The sequence below is a fragment of the Coturnix japonica genome, chromosome 5 (assembly GCF_054131305.1).
Source record: "Coturnix japonica strain WE chromosome 5, WE-NBRP24, whole genome shotgun sequence".
NCBI lineage: Eukaryota > Metazoa > Chordata > Aves > Galliformes > Phasianidae > Coturnix > Coturnix japonica.
The window spans coordinates 7,411,072-7,430,428 of NC_140667.1; the positions used below are offsets into that span (position 1 = coordinate 7,411,072).

General features: G+C 38.4%; 1 long non-coding RNA gene across 1 annotated transcript in view; it reads right to left on the reverse strand.

Annotated features, from left to right (window-relative positions):
* The window catches only part of LOC146760639 (uncharacterized), a 34,046-nt gene extending 27,301 nt beyond the window's left edge, over nucleotides 1-6,745 (reverse strand). Inside the window, exons 1-3 of the long non-coding RNA XR_014946965.1 lie at nucleotides 3,662-6,745; nucleotides 2,691-2,781; nucleotides 138-325 (exon numbers count right to left, since the gene is read on the reverse strand). This is a non-coding gene — a long non-coding RNA (uncharacterized LOC146760639). The remainder of the gene's footprint in view (nucleotides 1-137; nucleotides 326-2,690; nucleotides 2,782-3,661) is intronic.
* Nucleotides 6,746-19,357: the final 12,612 nt, after the last annotated feature.

Genomic DNA, 19,357 nt, shown 5'->3' on the forward strand with positions numbered 1-19,357 from the left:
AAATAAGTGATTATGTCCTTCATTGATAAAAATCCAACATGGTTTCTTCCTGTTGCGTAATTATTCTAAAGTAAGTTATGCTTTATGGAAATACACAACCAACTGACAAACAGATACACACATAGATGTCTTGGTACCTGTGATCCCTGTGCTATTCTTTTCCAGGCTGTTCTTTGTAGATTTGTACAATTTTTGGTTGGCGCCACTGAGGTTAAAGCATGGAGTACATATTTAGTGCGTTCCTCAGAAGTAAACCAAAGATGATATTACTCTTCTGTGCTTTCAATCAATGCCTGAATCTCATCCAAAAGGAATCAATCAGTTCCTAGGAAAAACAAACAAACAAACAAAACAGAATTTTTGATGATGATTTGAATACAAACTTCTCTGGAGATATTAGGCATGATATGTATTAAAATAAATAAAAACAAGTCCATTGAGAACTCAAATAGCAGACATGACTTTAACGTACACTTGGAATGCAGAGGAGACAAGATCTGAGAGAAAAGCCTGATCCTATGAATCCTTGATTTCAAAAGCTACTGGTTGCCAAACAACGTGCATATTCTAATTAGGACCTTGCTGTTGGTATTTTAAGCCTGACATCCGTGCAGTACAGTGCCAGGTACACATCGTATAACTGCACGCTGTTGCAATCACTGCTCTGGTTTGCACAGGTGCTCAGATCATCTCATTTTGCCTGAGAGCAAACACAGGACTGTGTTAATAAAGATGTTGACCGTGTTCCGAAATAGAGTAAGAGCTTTAAAGACCAACAGTTCCCTATGTCAATCTCTCCTGAATCATTTCATTAGAAGTTTAATAACAGTGCTTTATAATTAATCCAAAGCCCCGAATGCTCCTGTTGGCTGCAGTAGGCAAGAGCTGCCTTTGCACATAGCGAGCTGAGACTTGTTATTTCCTACAGGTTGGTTTTGGTGACCCTGTAGGAGAAGATTTAATAACTGAGATGCTGTTAAATCTGCTGCTTCTGCCTGCTGTGATGCTGAGCATGCCTCCTGATTGGTAGCCATCCACTCATGCCCCAGGAACGTCAGCAGGGCTGCAGCAGAGTGGGCTGCACACAGGTTGTATAACCTGGTATTCCAGAGACTGTGAAGACACTTCTGGAAACTTAAGTGCAATAATTAGAAGCCCCAAGCCTCTGAAATCTGGGAAGTCCTTGCTGTTGCGTTCCCATCCAGTAACTCTCACTGGCTTCAAGTCATGAACCATTTCACAACTCCTTAGTCTGAGATTTACCAAGAGCAGGCAGCTAGAATAAGCACTGACTCTTGGTCACACCACTCTTACAAGTTCCCCTAAAGCACACAGTGACTGTAGCAAATGCAGTGTTATTTTGTTGTTGTTTGTTTTACAGTAAAATAGATAATTCAGTGAAATAACAGAGCCACAATGATATTTACCAACACCTAAGTTCTCCTTACAGATGTTTGAATAAAAACTTTAATTTTGGCAAACCTATTTCTGCTTGGCCATGACTTTCATGTTTTCAAGTGAGAGGGGATATATCATCATTCATTGACAGTCAAATCACAGGCCAGCATGTGGGCAGGACTTCATCTGACTTACCCTGACAGCTTTTTTTTCCTTCCAGTTGTATCAAGTGACCTCTTCAGACCCAACATTTGTCATACTTTTTCAAAGACAATAATATGAGTTACTACTTGTGATAAAAAATATGGCTTCTTTTTCATATTGTCTGTATATCCTGGATAATCATTTGTTTACGAAGTTACCTGTGTTGATTTCATGGTTATTACTGCAAACTAAGCAACTGGGAAAGTACTCTGAGAAAGTGGAATTATTTTTCTCTAGCGCACATTCTTCAACTTGCTATACTATGAGCAAAATAATTAATTACTAGTATGCCAAATTGCTGCCTTGCTCAGATAGCATGCGTATGAATAATACTGCATGACATACAGACCACGTATTCATCTGGGGGTATTCTCCATCTCTCGACAGGCTGACCCCGCCAACAAACATCAGCCTCGCATTCTTTAAGCTTACTCAGAAAACTATCAGGCGCATGTGGAAAAGGCAGTTAACTGACTCAGTGAAAATGATCAGATTTCCAAAAATGATCCCTCTGATGTAATCGAGATGTCTTTAAAAGAACAAATGAGTCATGCTGCTATAGCAGGACAGCATTGTGGCTGTTAGGTATAATCATGGAAAACTGTGACCAGGAAATAAATCACACTTGTGTAACTCATGCATACAGGCTCTGTTACTGTCTCATCCCAGCTCAGTGCAATTCAAGACCTCCTTTGGATTCAACTGCTCTGAACCATCATGCAACACATGGCAAATTCCTTTTCTGGCATATATCGTATCTCTGGCCATGACTATTTCACACAGACAACAGACAGATGAGCCATGGTGTCATTTGTCTAATGCCACACTGAAAAAGGGAACGCCTTCACAGAGTGGCATTAATCACCCGCAAGGCAGCACTTTCACCTTTTCCCACCAGATACTACACCTGAAAGGAAGGAAATCAGATACTTGTTACCTTTTATTCTCAGGACATATCACTTCCACTAACAGTTGGTCCTTCTTTTCTCCAAGTCTCAAACAGACAGATTACTGATACCCTATGAAGCAACAAAAACTAAAAATGGATGTGTACAATGAACTAGATACAAAAATAGATTCAGACGTACCTCAAGTGCAAAACAGAGAGGATTCCAGGGGTCCCATCCCAAGGCAGTGATCTTCAACAATCTTATCTCAATATTTTGATGTCCTGTATAGCTGTGGGATGGACATTAAAATGATTTTGATTTCTGCTCCTGGACATGTAGAGAAAGTCCAAATGCAAAATTCACTGAGATCAGAAGAGCTAAAAAGTTTGGTCAGATTTCTCATTGCTAATGGGAAACACTGATTACTGTTTACCTAACAATGAACTTTTTTTTTGGCAAGTAATAATTGATAAGGTATAGACTTGATCCTAGAACAACTCCTCCAGGACAACCCACCTCCTGGTTGGCTGTATTTGCCTTTGAATAATGTAACATCTGCTCCAGTGTGGTTCACTTTTATAAGTATGGGTAAAGATAATTAGGTGCTTTTTACCATCCAGGCTATCTCTGTTTTGTTTGTCCATGCACTGCAAGATGCTTAATATCCACAGGTTCCCTTTTTCATTGGAGAATTCCACCATTAACTTCCAGGATTTTCAGTAGCTCTGACAGTCTAGATGACTCAAAAATCCCAGGGAATTAATTATAAGCATAAGTACTGGTAATGGTGTACAAAAGATATATGGGAGACAGTCCATTAAAGACATGCACCAAAGTCTCCCATTTTCTTCCTTTGAAAGAAAAGTGAATGGGATTGTCTTGTTAGGAATCACAAGGACTCTTAAAATCTGTAAAATAGGGTGTTGCAATAGTTAGTATATCAAAGCAGTTACTTTCTGCAAAGGGGACGTGATGCATGCATAAAGAGAACTATCCATGTTCTTTCTTCGATTTTGGCAAAGCAAATTGGTATCACTCAGTTTCCCCTCCCACTTAAGTTTCCTGTCATTCAAGACCGAGGCCTTTACTTTCAAAACCAAAATTCTTCCATTAAGGTCTTAAAAACATATGTCTGGGAGAACAAAACAAAAGAAAGTCCTTAAAATTACCTTCCAAAAGAGATAACATTAAGTAACCTGTAGACTCGGCAGTTGTCAACTGATGATAAATTCTTGTATATAGAACAGCTGATAGTCTGCATCAGTATCCACGAACACTACAGTTAGATGGAACAATAAGAAAGAATAACAAAAAAAAAAAAAATTAAATCACAATCTGGACAAAATGGACCCGGTGCTGAAATGAGTTTTCTCTCTTTAAATTAATGGTTGTGATATTTCTGTCTTCTCCTATAAACTAGAGATTTACCCAGATAAAGTTCAGAATAGGTTGTTATGTCTGAATGGGTTTACTTTGAAAAAGCTGTACTTTAAGGATGCTGTGACCTAAGTTGAAGAGCAAGTTAGCATCATGCAGAAGACATGTACTGGAAAGGAGCAAGAAACTCCTGTGGCAGAAGTGTCTGTCAAGTCATTTGAAAGTTCACTTGTTGAATACAGAGTTTGATTCTCAGAGCCAGCTGCATTTAGGGAAATATGACGTTACTCACCTTTGGAAGAAAATTATTAGAGAAACTCCCTAAAGTGGAAAGAAAGCCACGTACCTCCCCAGAACTAATCAGGGGAGTTAGCTATGCAAACAAATTACATGACTTATCAGACTGTTTTGGATAATTAAGTCTCATGGGCCAGGGTGTAATCACTGGAAAATTCCCACCCTCTCCCCACCTCTGTGTATGACTTTGAATATATTTCTCATGTGTCTTATTCCTGTTTTACTGTAAGCTCGTCAATCATACAGCACTACTGAAAACAGGATGTAGAGGTGAATTGTTATCTTCCAGGTTAAACTGTTTGACTGTAAATAAGAGACAAAAGCTCCCATCCCAGTGAACTTAAATTCTCTGTGCCAGAATACTTTTGCTCACTGAAAACACTGCAAAGATTACATACATTAGCCTTATGCTCAGAGCCTGAGAGCCACAGAAGAACGTGCTCAACATATTTGTCTAGCCCCATGTGGATGAGAATCATCCACAGTTTGTGATCAGCCTGCAGAGCTGCCACAGAACAGAGGGCAGATTTTGCATCAGGCTTTTCCTTAGACCATGGATGAGTTGTACACCACTGTATAAGGCTGCCAACTTTTTCTTGTGGATTAGAATTAGGGAAAGAGCTCTTGGAACCAGAAATGGGTGACAGCTTAGCAGTTCTGGAAACAGACCCAGTTGTCAGGAACCGAAGTCGAGCATCGTAAAAGAAGATACTGGATAGAATGCCCGGGGTGGGGGGGAGGGAGAGGGATGGGGAGGAAGAAGTCAAGTACGGTACCTTAGAAAGGAAGATAAGAATGATGTGAGCAACTCTCATATGTTCGTTAGCTAAATAAGGAATGGGTAAAAAAATGAATACAGAAACAAATTCTCTCACAGCATTAATAACTTCGCAAAATGATTTTGTTAAAACTGAGAAAAACGATGAATACCATGATAGAAACTGCATCATCTTGATATCTCAGCCAAAGATACTTCATTTTCTTTCTAAGAAAATTCCCAACGGCAAAAGTAGGCATCCTAGACACGACCATCTTGTTTCTTGTTTTAAATCAATATTATGCTATATTTCTGATAAGCTTATATATTGCAGTAAATACATCCCTCATACCAAGCAATATATAGTCCCCAGGATGAACAGACTAAATGACCTGCAGGTGGTCAGTTCAGACTCCAGTGATTCCTTGTGAAACACCTCACACTTTCAAACATTCCACTAAGGGAATGCCCCTGGTGGGGTAACTTGTGCTATTGGCAGCTGCCACTGAGTCATCAAGCACAAGAATCTATTTCCCAATGTCTTGAACATCAATGATTCAGTGACCACGTAGATAACAGGCTGCTTCCTTTTAGAAGTTAACCACAAAGCCCAGACAGTATTATTAAAAGAAATAATGTAGCTAGAAACTGTATCTAGGGGTGACAAATGAGCCAGACTAGTGATGGATCAGTAGCTGTTATTAATTAAAAAAAAAAAAAAAAAGCAAAATAGTTGAAAAGACTTCCCCTCTTTTTATAAGACCACTTTTGTATGTCCTATAAGACAGAAGTTCTTATGTATTTTCTACTTAGAACATTCTAGAAAACATTGTTTTAGCAAAACTCCTGTGATCCTGCTAGCTAATAAGACCGGTGAGGACAGAGATTGTTTTACAGATATTTTACCACATATTGGTGAACGCATAAGAACAAAAATTCAAACTGAAGGTCAGGCAGCACCTGATCTAGCGTAGGTGTCCCTGTTTGGGACCAGGTGGCCTTTAAAGGTCCCTTCCAACTCAAACCATTCTATGACTCTATAGAACTTTCTGAGAGGTGGGACACAATCTGCCTGGAGCACTTCCCAGAGCACAAGTCACTACACAGCCCCTTCCCAATTCACTGTTTATTCTACTGTTCTTGGCTAACTTTCCAATGCAGTCTCAAAAGCCAGCCATAGTAGTATATTACACAGCCTACTCATGCTAGTAATCCCACTGTCCAGAGAGAGGGAACTTTGCCTCTCTTCTCAGTCGGGACAGAGTACGTGCAATCTTGGCCAGATACTTGACTTGGAGGAGATTTAAAATTAACACTCAAGCATGAAAGACCTAATAATCCATGGAAACAATCAGAATACCACTATTAAAATGGCCTAAGTGCCAAGGATAACTATACTTACTGTTGCCATGAGTGAAAGACCACTCATTTCCATTCAAATCCTTCTGTCTTCCATTCAAAATATAACTCTGAATAGGCAGCACTGAGGTAATAATATGGCTGAGATCTAAAATAGGGAATAGAGACTCAGAAATGAGAACAGAAAAAAAAATGAGAATGGAAAACTGAGGGGCAAACAAAACAGAATTATGTGAGAACTTGTGGGAGTGTGAGTGCCAGGGATAAAGCTGAAGAAAAGAAAGAGAGAAATGAGTCACACTAAGACAAAGAGGAAATTAAAAAGAGAGAGATCAGGAGAGTAAGACAAGACCAGGGGTCTTTGCAAAGTTACATTTCCAGAGGCTGCCCTAATAATGTCAAAACATATATTCTGATTTTGCTCTGAAGGGGTTCTTTTTCCTTAACGACTAAATATCACCGGGCTATCCATCATCCACTAAGCTACCCAGAGTGAGGGTACTGATTTTTGAGAGCACTGCTGTATTCATTACTAAGTCTCTAAAAGAGCTTGCAAGTGTGATAGTAAAGCCTGATGCTCAGCAGTTAGCAATACAACTTGAGGAAGGTCCTGCTGCATGATACCAATCTCACGCTTGTTTCTTTTATACCCAAGCACTAATTTTAAACCTCCTCCAAGTAAAACATCTGACCACGATTGTTCTTGAAGAAGGAATAGCTGTCCAAGGAAAAAAAAAAAAGATCTACTGTGAACCCTTACACAGCATTCAATTAGGGTTAAAAAGAAAACTCATTTGTTAAGAGAAAAAATGGGTAAGCAGATACAGTTGCATTTATATTGATGTCTCAAAATACTCCCAAACTGGACTTTAAAAACAGGAAAGCAGGTAGATGTATTGAATGGTCTCCCTAATTCCTATACAAAACATGTTTCATTCAAGGGCAAGCTATGTTGGGCAAATTTAATCACTGTGTTACACACCATCAGGCAAGACAAACATAGAAACTAAAGCTCCTAGATTATTCCTTAGTGCTGGTGTTACAGTTTGAACTCACATTGAAAAAAAATAAATACATCACTATTTCCCAAATGAGCTGGAGTACAAGTGGGTTCTCTTGCAATGACTCAGGTACTCAGGAATTTATGTTCTACTGACTCACAATAACTTAAGCTCTCGCTGGATACATTTTTAGGCATTGAGATCCAAGTAGTCAGTGATGGGAACCCTATTTATTAGGACACTTTCAGCATTTCATTAAGTTGTACCGACATAGAAATAAAGTCCTGATTTCCCGCTGGTCCACAAACTTTACATGCAAAACAAAAGAAGCAGGAGCTGAGACAAAGCTAGAAATAGGGACATTGTAATCCAGGCCAGTAGTGAAGCCTCCTCAACCCTGAGTTGAAATGGGCCCCAGGCCCATGGGCAGGGATATATGTGATTGTGTATATGTACCCAGAGTGAGGCTGGCTGGGGGCTGTTAAGGCCTATTAGTACCCTCAAAGAGCTCTGATTGCTCATTATCTCCTCCAAGGATGTCAGCTCAGTCTTTATTCCTACACAGTCTTCAACGATGCAGAATGGCATGCATACATTAGCCCCGTGCACAGCACCAGTAAAGGGGAGATGACAAGTACAAGAAGCTGAATATTTTCACAGCTGTAGAAGATGGTATAAACATGGGATATGATAAATGGCTGCATGGATGCAGAACTTTAAGAGAAAAGGAAGGAGGGAGAATATCGCACTTTCCCGTGGCTGTTTCAGAATGAAGAGGCCAAAGCAATCGCTGCAAGTAGAGCAGGCACTCTGCAGACTCAGCACTAAACGGTGTTTGGAAAAAATCCAATACTTTTCTTTCTTTTATAATTGAAACAATGCATTTTGCAGGTGTCCATTTATGATTTTAGTATTATATTGACATTAACCACCTGTTCCTTTCCAGCTGAGTTAACACTAATGTTTGAGGCAGCCTAAATCTGATTTGTATAACCTTAAAAGTACATATAACATTATGATTTATGATTCACTTTAACTCCTCTCGGCTTCATTACGACCTCAAGAACACTCAGAATCTGAGACTCTAAAGCCTATGTTTGTATTAACTTCATTCTGGGTACTTCCTTCTGTTCTGTCTAGAAAAAAAAAAAAGAAGGTCTGATTACAACACCAGGTTTTTTCCTCAAGAATGACTTCAAGTGATTTCAGACAGACTGCTGCGTCATTTGTGCTCCACAGCAAAATCAGGAACTGGACAGTCAAATCGTGCCATTCCAAATACCCAGGGATTCAATGAGAATACAGTATTGGAAATTCAGTTGCAAGATGTTTTGTGAAAGAGGTTCACTGAATTTTCTGAAGTCACAAACCTACACCAAGAATATTTTTAACCTTTATACTGAATGCTTTCATTCGAGATCTTTTTAATTAGATCAAACAGTTGTTAATTTGTTGAGAAATCATGTTTACTGCTTGTTTAGAGACTGTAAGAGATCAGAAAGCCTCTCAGAGGCTCAGGATTCAAAGCACATATTTGTCAGTTCTTACCTCTACTCAATTGGAGCAGACAGCAAACATGCTGTGGCTGACTGCCTCACATTTACCCAGCAGGCACAGCAAATTGAGCTTCTGTTTTATCTGTAGTCTATGAGAATCACAGAGAAGTGGCTGGTGTTTACAGTTTGCATTGGACTCATTCGCTCAGGAATCAGAAATAGCTTGCATGTTGCCCATTGTGCTGGCATGTCATGGAGGTAATAATTCTGCTGTAGAGACAAGGTATATACTTTTCTTATGGGAAAAAAGAAATAAACAAACAACAACAGCAAACAACACAATAATACTCCTGTAATTAATGATTCAGTGAGGTACAGTAACCAGAGATGAGGCTATCACTTATTAAATCCACTCGACTTTTTTCCTCAAGAATAAGGAGTACACTAAGACTGCCTAATACTTAGCTGCCTTTCCATTACATTATTTATTGCCATAGAAATGCTAGAGCTGCTTTGAGGATAATACTTGATATTGCGATGTGGTAGTGGATGTAAACGTCAAGGATGGAAATCCACCCTATCTTCAAGTTTCAGAATAGTGAATGATTTATCCTAATAAGTAGTTGAAAGGGGAATAATAATAATAATAATAATAATAAAGCTTGTGGAAAACCCAGATCAAAATAAGAAGTTTCTTCCAAATTCAAGAGACAGTTTTATTCCGGGCCTTGACCCTTACTGCCTTCTCCCAGAGCTGGCACTTCAGTACATGTGAGCAATGGATGCGTCTGACTTAGCTGCAAATTGTTCTTATTTTCCAACCATCATTGTCTGCATCACTAAGGCTGTTACCAAGTCACACCATTAATATCTGGATTATTATGGTTATTATTATTTAGTTATTCTTTGGTATCAGCAATTCTCTTCCTCCTACATCATTCGGCCTCCTGTCCCTAGAGCAGACAAATTGAGACATTTCCACACCCTTAGTGCATTTCTTGGTGAAGTAGGTGCTATAGAATATTTTAACATCAGAATGTGAGGGTAAGCCTGTTTAATATTCTAGCAGATTCATGCTAAACAATACACAGTGGAATTGTTGCCTGGAAAGTTACAACTGTTTCCAAAACTCCAAGAAGAATAACTGATACCTCACTGGAGTTTAATCATATTACTTTAGGGATGACGTACAGTATCATGCATTTAGCTATTAAGGATAAGATCTTTCTTTCTCAGTTACCCACCCTGCTAATAATAATCCTGGAAGACTGTCTACTATATAAGATCCAGACTTTTTTCCTTCAACCAAAAATTCTAGAGAATAATCTGCCTCTGTAGAGAGGTACCTACAGAGGTAATAATCCTCTGTAGAGAGGATTGACATCTGAATAACAGATTTGATTCTGAAATATCAGAACTGAATAAAGTTGCTGAAGAAGGTACTGATTTGCTGAAGTGTACTCATCTTGCAAAGAGTGTGTAAGCACACAGCAAGCTGTGCTGTAGCAAGCAAGTTTTGATCAAGACCACTGGGGAAAGTTTCCCTTCTGCTCTTAAAGGGAGACAGGTTAGATGGGCCGCTAACATGGACATCAACAGATGATAATGTAGGCAGAAACTCATCGAGGTTCAGTTGCTGTTAAAATGGCAAGGGAACAAAGAAGCTAACCCGTGGCTTTGTTAACTACAAGTTGTTAAAAGGAGTGTAAGAAATGCTCACTTGGGAAAGGCCTTGCTATTTAGCCCACGCACAATGGTATATCACAGAAACAATTCCATCTGCCTTTGCAGATTTGTCCTCCGCTTGCAGTGGGCAGATGTCCCATCCTGCTGACTGCCCAGAGGGAAAGATAAACTCCTTTAGAACACATGAAACTAAAGAAGGTTCTCTATCCTTCAGCACGTCACACATGTACAAAGATTTCATAGGTCTCTATTGTTCACACATTTCTAAAGCTTTTCACCCTAATGATATAGGCAAAGGCAACGGTTTGTGGCTCTTGAATATCTCTGAGGCATAAAGCTGTGACTTGTTCCTTTTGGGATTTTAATTAAAATGCCTTGGAAACATTTTCCTATTTATTTCCCTGCGGAAACAGTCCCACAATGCCTGTAATGAATGCCACGTGTTCACAGCAGTGCTCAGCAGACAAAGCATCTCACAAAATAATCCACTGATTCCTGGAGGAGGTTACCTATTCCCTAGTACAACACTTACGCCTAATGTATTACACACAAGGCACCAAAAGAGCTGAAGCCTATCAGCCTCAAAAAAAAAAAAAAAAAAGTAAATAAACCCGTGCAAAATAACAAATTAATCAGCCTAGATCGGGCACATGTATGTAATTAACAGATTGCCATTTTCCTTTAACCACAAATTAACCTCCCATGATGCTCTGTAACGTGACAGCAGAGGGGCTACAACACACACACAATAACACCAATTAATGGGAGATAAGGGGTACAGAACCAGAGCTACTTCCACATATGAAATCTCAAAAACGTGTTAAATACCTGTAAAGGTTGGAGTGATGGTGATCATACACATTATAACCTTAATGTGGATGAAAACACAGGATGCAGAAGAGGCATGGGAGATACGCGCTCTGTCCTGGAGATCAGGGGACAGTTAGTTAAACAGGGAGGCAGTCCTAAAACAGATTGGCTGCAAGCCAGCAGATAAGTCCCTCCTCCCTCCATTCACAGACTTGCTCTGCTTCCTATCATGCTGCCTGCTTGGCCTGCAGCTCCACTTTCAATACCCACCTCTAATCTCTGGCATATGTTCCCCTGCTGGGAAACTGCATGGCCCTCTTCAGCATGGACTGTGGACTCACTTGCTGGTACATATACCCTCTCAAGCCAGTCTATCTTCCTTAGAAAATGCTCATCTGGTCTCAAAGAGATGCCTAATTACAGACTTTATTACTTGACTGCTTGTATGAATTACAATCATATTAACTAACTATTAATTCTTATTCCAAACAATCAGCTGGAACGGGGCTGGGAAAAAACTACTATATAGCTTTTTATTGCAGTTAATTCTCCTCAGTGTTTGAGATCAAAGGCATTGGTTTGATGATGTCATGCTCTTATTTTAAGATGACAAATCTATTGCGTTGTAACATGTACAGCATGTACATGCAACTCATTTTCTCCCCCGCATTTTTCCTGCTTCAGCGTTAGCCCACTATCCATTTAGGCAACGTTTCTCTTCTGAACATTCTTGTTCCATTTTGTACGTGCAAACAACTTAGGAGATTCCTACCAAATTACTCTTAGGTCGCTTTGGAAAGTCACGTATGCTCTGTAAAGTCCATATCCTTACAATAGAAAGAATTTATTTTTATTGTTGTCATGACAATTGTCTATGTTGGAGGGTTTTTTTAATTTAAAAAATAAAAATACACATGTTCAGAAGAAGCAACTATATCCTTTGTTTCTCTTTACAAGCGAGTGCTTTGCAAACTGACTCCTGACCTGAGCACGAAGCAAGTCTCTGCCAGGCACGTGGCAGTTCTAAGGGCTGTGTGTACCATATGTACCTTTATCTCTGGGACACGCACAGCTGGTGGTGTTGTTAGATACAAGTCTCCAAGCCTATGGAAAAAATGATTCTCTTTATATCACACACTGCAGTGAGAGCACAAAAGTTCCTTTCAAAAAACAAAAACAAACATTCATTAAAAGTAATCATTCATGCTGTTTCTCTAGGGAAACAAGAAACAGCAAGCCAAAAATGAAGAGCAGTTTCTGTCCGTGCTTACTCATTGATGAGAGTCAGTCATTTACATGCAAGCCTGTTATTTTAGTCACTTTGGCTTTCCCACCTGCCCTCTAGCTTCTACTCCAAAAGGGCAGCTATTGTCCTCTATTGTTTTCCATTGCTTTATTTTTTTTAACCACTTCTTAAAAGCCACTGTAGTGCCAACATGTCACTTGAGGGAGAAAAAGAACTAAAACCTTAAATGCAAATTATATAACACTAGCTTCAGCAATGCTGTATTTTACATATTCCTCCATAAACAGCTTCTAACAGTGATTTGGCAATGGGAATCCTAAACTATAAAACACAGAGAGTGACTTAATGAGGCCTGCTTCAACAGTTGTTGAGGAACTATAACAGTTTACAAGTGGACAAAGGAATTCTTTTGAAAGAGTGGCAAATCTTGCTGGATTAGTGAGCAGTTACAACTTCCAAATGAGCAAATAAAAGTATGGCTTTATTATAATATTTCCTCTTGCCTCACAGACTTACGCTAGTAAGCTCAAAATAACCCATTCAAGGAATTTTGAGTTAGGCAAACGATCATACATTTACATATATATTTGTGAATGCTATCACCCCTTTCTTGACATTGGCCATGAAGAAGCATCACTAGCAGGGATTATTCAAAGCCAGTGGGAAGACAGAAAAAGAGGAAAGATGAGCTAACAGCTGAGAAAGTTTGGCAACCAAGGCTTACAGAGAACGAGGCAATAGAGCTGTGGTGTTCTATAGGGTTTTATCAGTTGGCTGATCTTGGCATAAGCATATGAGTCACAAATTGTTTCAGATGTTGAGACTTCTCACTAAGACGAGCAAAGGGACCCCACAGAACACCACTACCACAGTCAGAAAAAGTTCCCACCTTAGTATTTATGTTAGTGGGGAAGCTTATCTTTAACTGTAGAAATCAGAAGGAAAGTGAAAATCTAACATTCTTGTAATATTTCTCACCTCCAGTCTCTGGAATCTTTATAATATCCCCCAGTAGCTCAACCAGGTGCTTTTGACTTCTGTTGTATGAGTTGCTTTCTTCATCTTCTCATAATACTACAGCTTGAAAAAGGTGAGACAGTGCCAGGAGAAGAGAAATGCATGAACACAAAGCACCATGTGCTTCCCTCATTAACATTTCAGTATCACTGGAAGCAGAGGGCAGCTTTTTTAAGATTACACTGGACTCACTATTATAATCTTTTCAGTTTTATGGCACTTTTGTGGACAGTTCTAGCAGCATTTTCATTTTATGACACTGGATCCCATTCACACATAAGCAGGAAAAGAATCTTCAAAGAAAGAATATTTACATATCTTCAAGTTCTATTTTAATTTAATGCAAATTAATATCTTTAAAATCTTCATAGCAATTCTAGAAAAAGCATTTTTAACTGCAGTTATAAATCCACAGTTGAGTGAAAACATTCACCTACTTAAAAATGTCTTTGGTTAAAGAAAATTAGATGTTCTCACCTTGTTGAAAGCCTAGAAAAAGTCTTCTTCACATTTTTTACCATGGGTGAGATGAGGAATCTGCCTATAAAACATCGGGCATTTGCACACCTTATGGAAGGAAACACTATTTACAATTGCAATCTACAATTGCTTAATCTGCTGTTCATATACAAAAGTTGATCTAACAGAAAGAATAATCACTAAACGTGTGCAAACATTTCCTTCTAGTATCACAAGAACTTCAGAAGAAACCTTAAAAACTCCAGTCAGAAAAAAATACTCCAAAGTTGATAGTTAGAACTCGTGGTTGGTAGGGTAATTTCCTCTCATTAAGACTTTTTCTGCTTGTCACTTAACAAGGAAGAGAATGTTTAGTTAACCTGAGAAATGAACAAAAACAAATTAAGAAAAGTATTGTCTAGGTATACAAGTATCTAGAGTACTTGTGTTCACCTGCCCTAATCTCTCTTGCTTTCTGTCATTAGACAAGCAAAATTTATATCACTGGATTAAGTATTATCCATTGTTCTGGCAATTCAGGAATTTTTTAAAGCTGGTATTACATGAAGTACTGATGTCTGTCATCAATTCTGAAATTAGAAGTTTATAATCATATTTAGAACATCCACAAGCAGACAATCACCATGCAGAGAAAATAATGGCTAAGACTATGCCCTAATCAGTCCCAATCTCATGAAAATTCTAGACTATCCTTTCTGGGTTCATAGACTCATCAACATACTTAATAAAGTACTCTGTAAAAACTACAATTTCTGCTTAGTTAGCTGTCTTTTGGTGTACAGTTCTAACAAAATCCATCTCCAAGAGCATTAGACACTACTTTCACACAAGAATAAAAGGCTCTCCTGTTTCCTCCCTGCCAGGTTTACGTCAGTCCAAAACACTGTGAGAAGATATGTATAAGGGAAAGTCACCTTCTCACACATGCATATTGCTTCATAGATTCTTTAGGATATCTGTCTGCCAAGAGTGCCTGATTCCCACTATCAACTTGCTCATCATTTTTGTTTGAGCAATGTATGTCACGTTGCAATTATTTTCTTAAACATAATCAGGGCAGGTTTCTCACAGGCCTGCCCAATGTACCAATATACATACATTGACACGCATATATTGTAATGCATGCAGTATCTCAAAATGTGTACAGTAGAAACGTTGGAGACTTGGCAGGAGAATTCATGAGCCTGTCTCCCAGTTCATCCCACAGCCTGAATCCAAAAGTCTTTCAAACACTTGCTAAACAGTACAGTGGCTGGTCCTCTCTGCTAATCCATCTCAGTACACACAACGCATACACACTTTAAATGCTTTAAAAGGAAGCAAAAGTCAAATTCATAAATGTGTTACGAAATAAAAATGTTGGAGATGTATTTCCCTAAGAATTTTCTGAAGATGAATTCTGAAAATGAATTCTTTGGCAAAAACACCTCTCTCTCTCTAGGCTCTAGAACTCACCTGATACTTAAGTCATATAAATACAACTTAAGACGCTCCTGAGAGGTCAATCTACTTTTGTAAATTCAAAGCAGAGCCTGTTAAAACTGAAATTGATGACTTCCAGGTAAACAGTACTGACCTTCACATGCATCATTCTTCCTTTTAATACAGCCAAGTGTGTCACCAAGTACTGATAAATGCAGTTGTCACAGTAACAGGTGGTTGGGAAAAGCTCTCTCTTTTCATAACAGAACTGTTAACACAACAGTAGTACAGTGGTGGTCAAACTACAAGCCTGTTCATTAGCTTTCGGTCAATGAAACCAGCTACCTTGTGGCTACTAACAAAAATCTTACGAAAAGGAGATGATCACATTTATTTTCCTTTATGAGTATTTGCTTATTTCAATAAGAGCATCCAGACCCTCTATTAGATTCCTCTGCAGCTGTGTCAGCATAAAAATACACAAGGAAAGCAGCCAAGGACGTGTCTTTGAGCACTGCTTAGGATAATCTGGCACATTCCAAAATATGACTTCTGTTCCAGGTTGGGAGTCCCTCCGAATCATTAGCACTTCTCATAAGTTTAATTAAGACATCACCTGCTTTGAAGACTATGTAAACAGATAAGGCTCAAAATAGGAATGGACTGAGGAAGGACTCCTAATCCGCCTGAAAAAGCCATGCTGTAACCTCTGTATTCATCAACAGGAAAATGCAATCTGTTACAACAGCTGATCAAATCCTTTAAGTGAGATCAATTCTTTTGTGACACCAAAATAAGCAAATTACTACAATCATCATACGGCTGAAAGCTAAAATTTGAGCAATAAGCATTACATTTCAGAAGACTAAAAAGAGTTTCAGGAGAGGATGCAAGTTTCTTGATTAGCCAGGAGATCCATTAGTTTGTATTTTCCATAAAGAACAGGAAACTGAGTGATACTTTCTGCTGACACAGAGAACCAAATTATGCTGCTAATGGCAGCTGTGATGTTACACAGCAACTATGAGTATCCACACAGTCTTCACAGGTATTTAAGCTTATAATTTACTGGGCAGGGAAGAAATTCTAAATGTACCAAAGCTGCAGAATTAAACGTGTTCACACATTTTCTCTAGATAAGCAGCTGAAATGGGAATTAGTTTATAACTAGATTGAGAGGTTCATTTGCTTGCACCTCTTCAAAGTGAATTGAAAAGCACATGAATGTTACACAGACAATGCAAAAATCATGAAACTAAAGGTGATATCTAGAGCATTAACAATTCAGAATACTTTCCACACAATAGTTAAAGTAAAAATGATCAGTTTCTTCCTATCTAGTTCTAGGCCACACAAAAGGAACTTTTTAAAGTATGTAAGAGAATCTTGGTCTCTAATCTTTTAGGTGATGAACAACAGTAATTATTGACATAGCATGATTCATCTTCCTTTTGCACCGGTAATGAACAAACAGAGAAGTTTGTCATTTTCCAGCTAATAATTTCTAGTAATGACATAAATGGCTAGCTTGCCAGAACAATTACTATGGTGAGAGCGAAGAACAATATAGTTATTGTATTTGAATAATTATCCCCCACTAAGCCTTCAAGTCAAACCAAATCTGACGTAAAAAGAAAGAGCGTAAACTGAAAAGCCATCACTGTTTGCTTGAACCCTGTGATAGGACTTAAGCAGATTCTGCTAAGTAATCACCAGAAGCTGCCATTCAAATCTCTAGTAAAGGTTTTGTATCACAGTGTAACCAACCAATAGGCCTTCTCTGAAGTTTTTGTCTCCTGGAACATTTACCAGTTAGTACATTTCTACTAATCATCAGCAGGCAACACCATACAGTAGGCACAGCCTCTTATTTCCATCAGACCAAGGAAAGATACTATTTACTATTCCTTCTTTATTCATGTCAGGTGCTTTTCAAAATACTTCAAAAACTGAGCCATCAAGCCATTGCTTAAATTCAAGCATAATGTCTACATTCACTGATCATATTCAGAGACCTTGAGAGAGCCAGTTAGAAAAACATACTGCTGTGTCTGCCCTCTGCTGGCCTCTCTTGTATTTCAGTTTTTCCTTGACGGTAACAGTCACACCAAGCACACCTGCCAGAAGTACATCAGATTCCGTTTTTGCGGAATGATTCAGTGAGCAGCTGTATGTACAAACTGACCAATACAACTTCATGGGAATAAATCTTTTGCATTAACTTGCACACATTCCTGATAATTTACAAAATACAAAGTCTTATGAAGCGTACTTCACACACTGTGCTGTTAAACACTGCATTTCACTTTTCATGTTAACACAATTAAAAAAAAAAGGCAGTAGGAGACATGGTAGTATTAAAGAAATAAAGAAGTTTCTAAAATCTACCCAGTATGTGAAGGGGTAGAATGATCAAGTTACTAAAGCGGGTTTTATCAAAACATCAACTATAATTTGGCTAATATTTGGAAACTTCAAAGATAATAAAAAAACATCATCATAACAACAAGAAAACACAACAAACAATGGAAAATTTTTCTGCAATTACTTATATTGTGTCCTTTTGCTCACATGGTATTCAATACTTTAAATGTAAGACATAGAAACAAAACCAAACAACAAACAGCAAGGCTACAAATCCATATTGGAGTAGACAAAATTTCAAGTGCCAGGATACTTCTTGAATAGAATAGTGCTTGATGATATGAATGAATAGAATAGTGCTTGAATAGATAGTGCTTGATGGCTTATTAGCAATCTTCATAATTAAGTGAACTAATAGCTACTAATCGACAGTAACAGATCCTAATCCATAGTATTGGATGAATCTCTTTCCTATTTGGGAAACTCAACAAAAACACACAGATAGCTAATTAAATGTTAGTTTTGCTGTACTACTACATAAGTAGTAGTGAAGGGAGGTTTCATTTCAAAGCCTCAGAAAAAAGCACCATCCCCTAAACAGCATGAGCCAGACAGTTAAGGGAAGGGAAACCATCCACGAATGGGAAACTTTGCAGAAGCCCTTCTACAACATGGATGTGGTACAGAACATATATTGAAATATTACCTATGGAGGAAACAGAAGTTACTCGCATTACTTGAATAACTGGCACAATGATGTAGTAAGTGATCTTGTAAGAATAAAAATAATCATCAAAATAACTTCAATTTGAACAAATAACTGAAGTGTACTTTCACGTGGCCTATTTGTATGACACAGTCTCTTCCTATACTATACTATGAATTATTCTTATACAGTTATGGCAGTTCCATTCAAATTCCCCACATAGTCTGGCTCCCAGAAGTTTCCCTCTAAAAAAAATAGCACCTGATTTGCACTAACATTCAAAGCCAGTTTACAACCCTGCATGCAATTTACAAAGAACACCACCCAAGCATGTGAGACAAAGGAACATTGCGTACATTGCATTAGCCTGCAGATGAGACCACCACCACTAGTACCTGTTTCAAAGAATGCTTGCTCTTTATCTAGCACTACCACAACATACAGCTTTGCCACTTACAGGAAGGGGTGACTTGGCTGAATAACAGAAGACTGTCTGTCATGACAATCCAACTCCTGCATTCTTTTCTAGCTTAAGCAGATGTATGGACCATGCGGTCTGGAAACAGATCAAAGAGGGTTTTGAACACGTAGACACAGCATTCCTTGATAAGCAAGTCAATGACGTGCTTCACTGTGAATTCTTAAGACAATACTTCTACATTTTAGGAAAGGGGAAAAAATTCATCATCAACAATGTAGAGCTAGTTAGAAACAAAGATAAAAACAGTGAGGTTATAAAAAAGTAAAATGAAATCATGGATTATGCTGCTAGGTTCTGTAACCTATAGATCTTGTCTTGTCCTGCAACTTGATTGTTTACGGAAAATCATCTGCTTGGTAGGAAGAC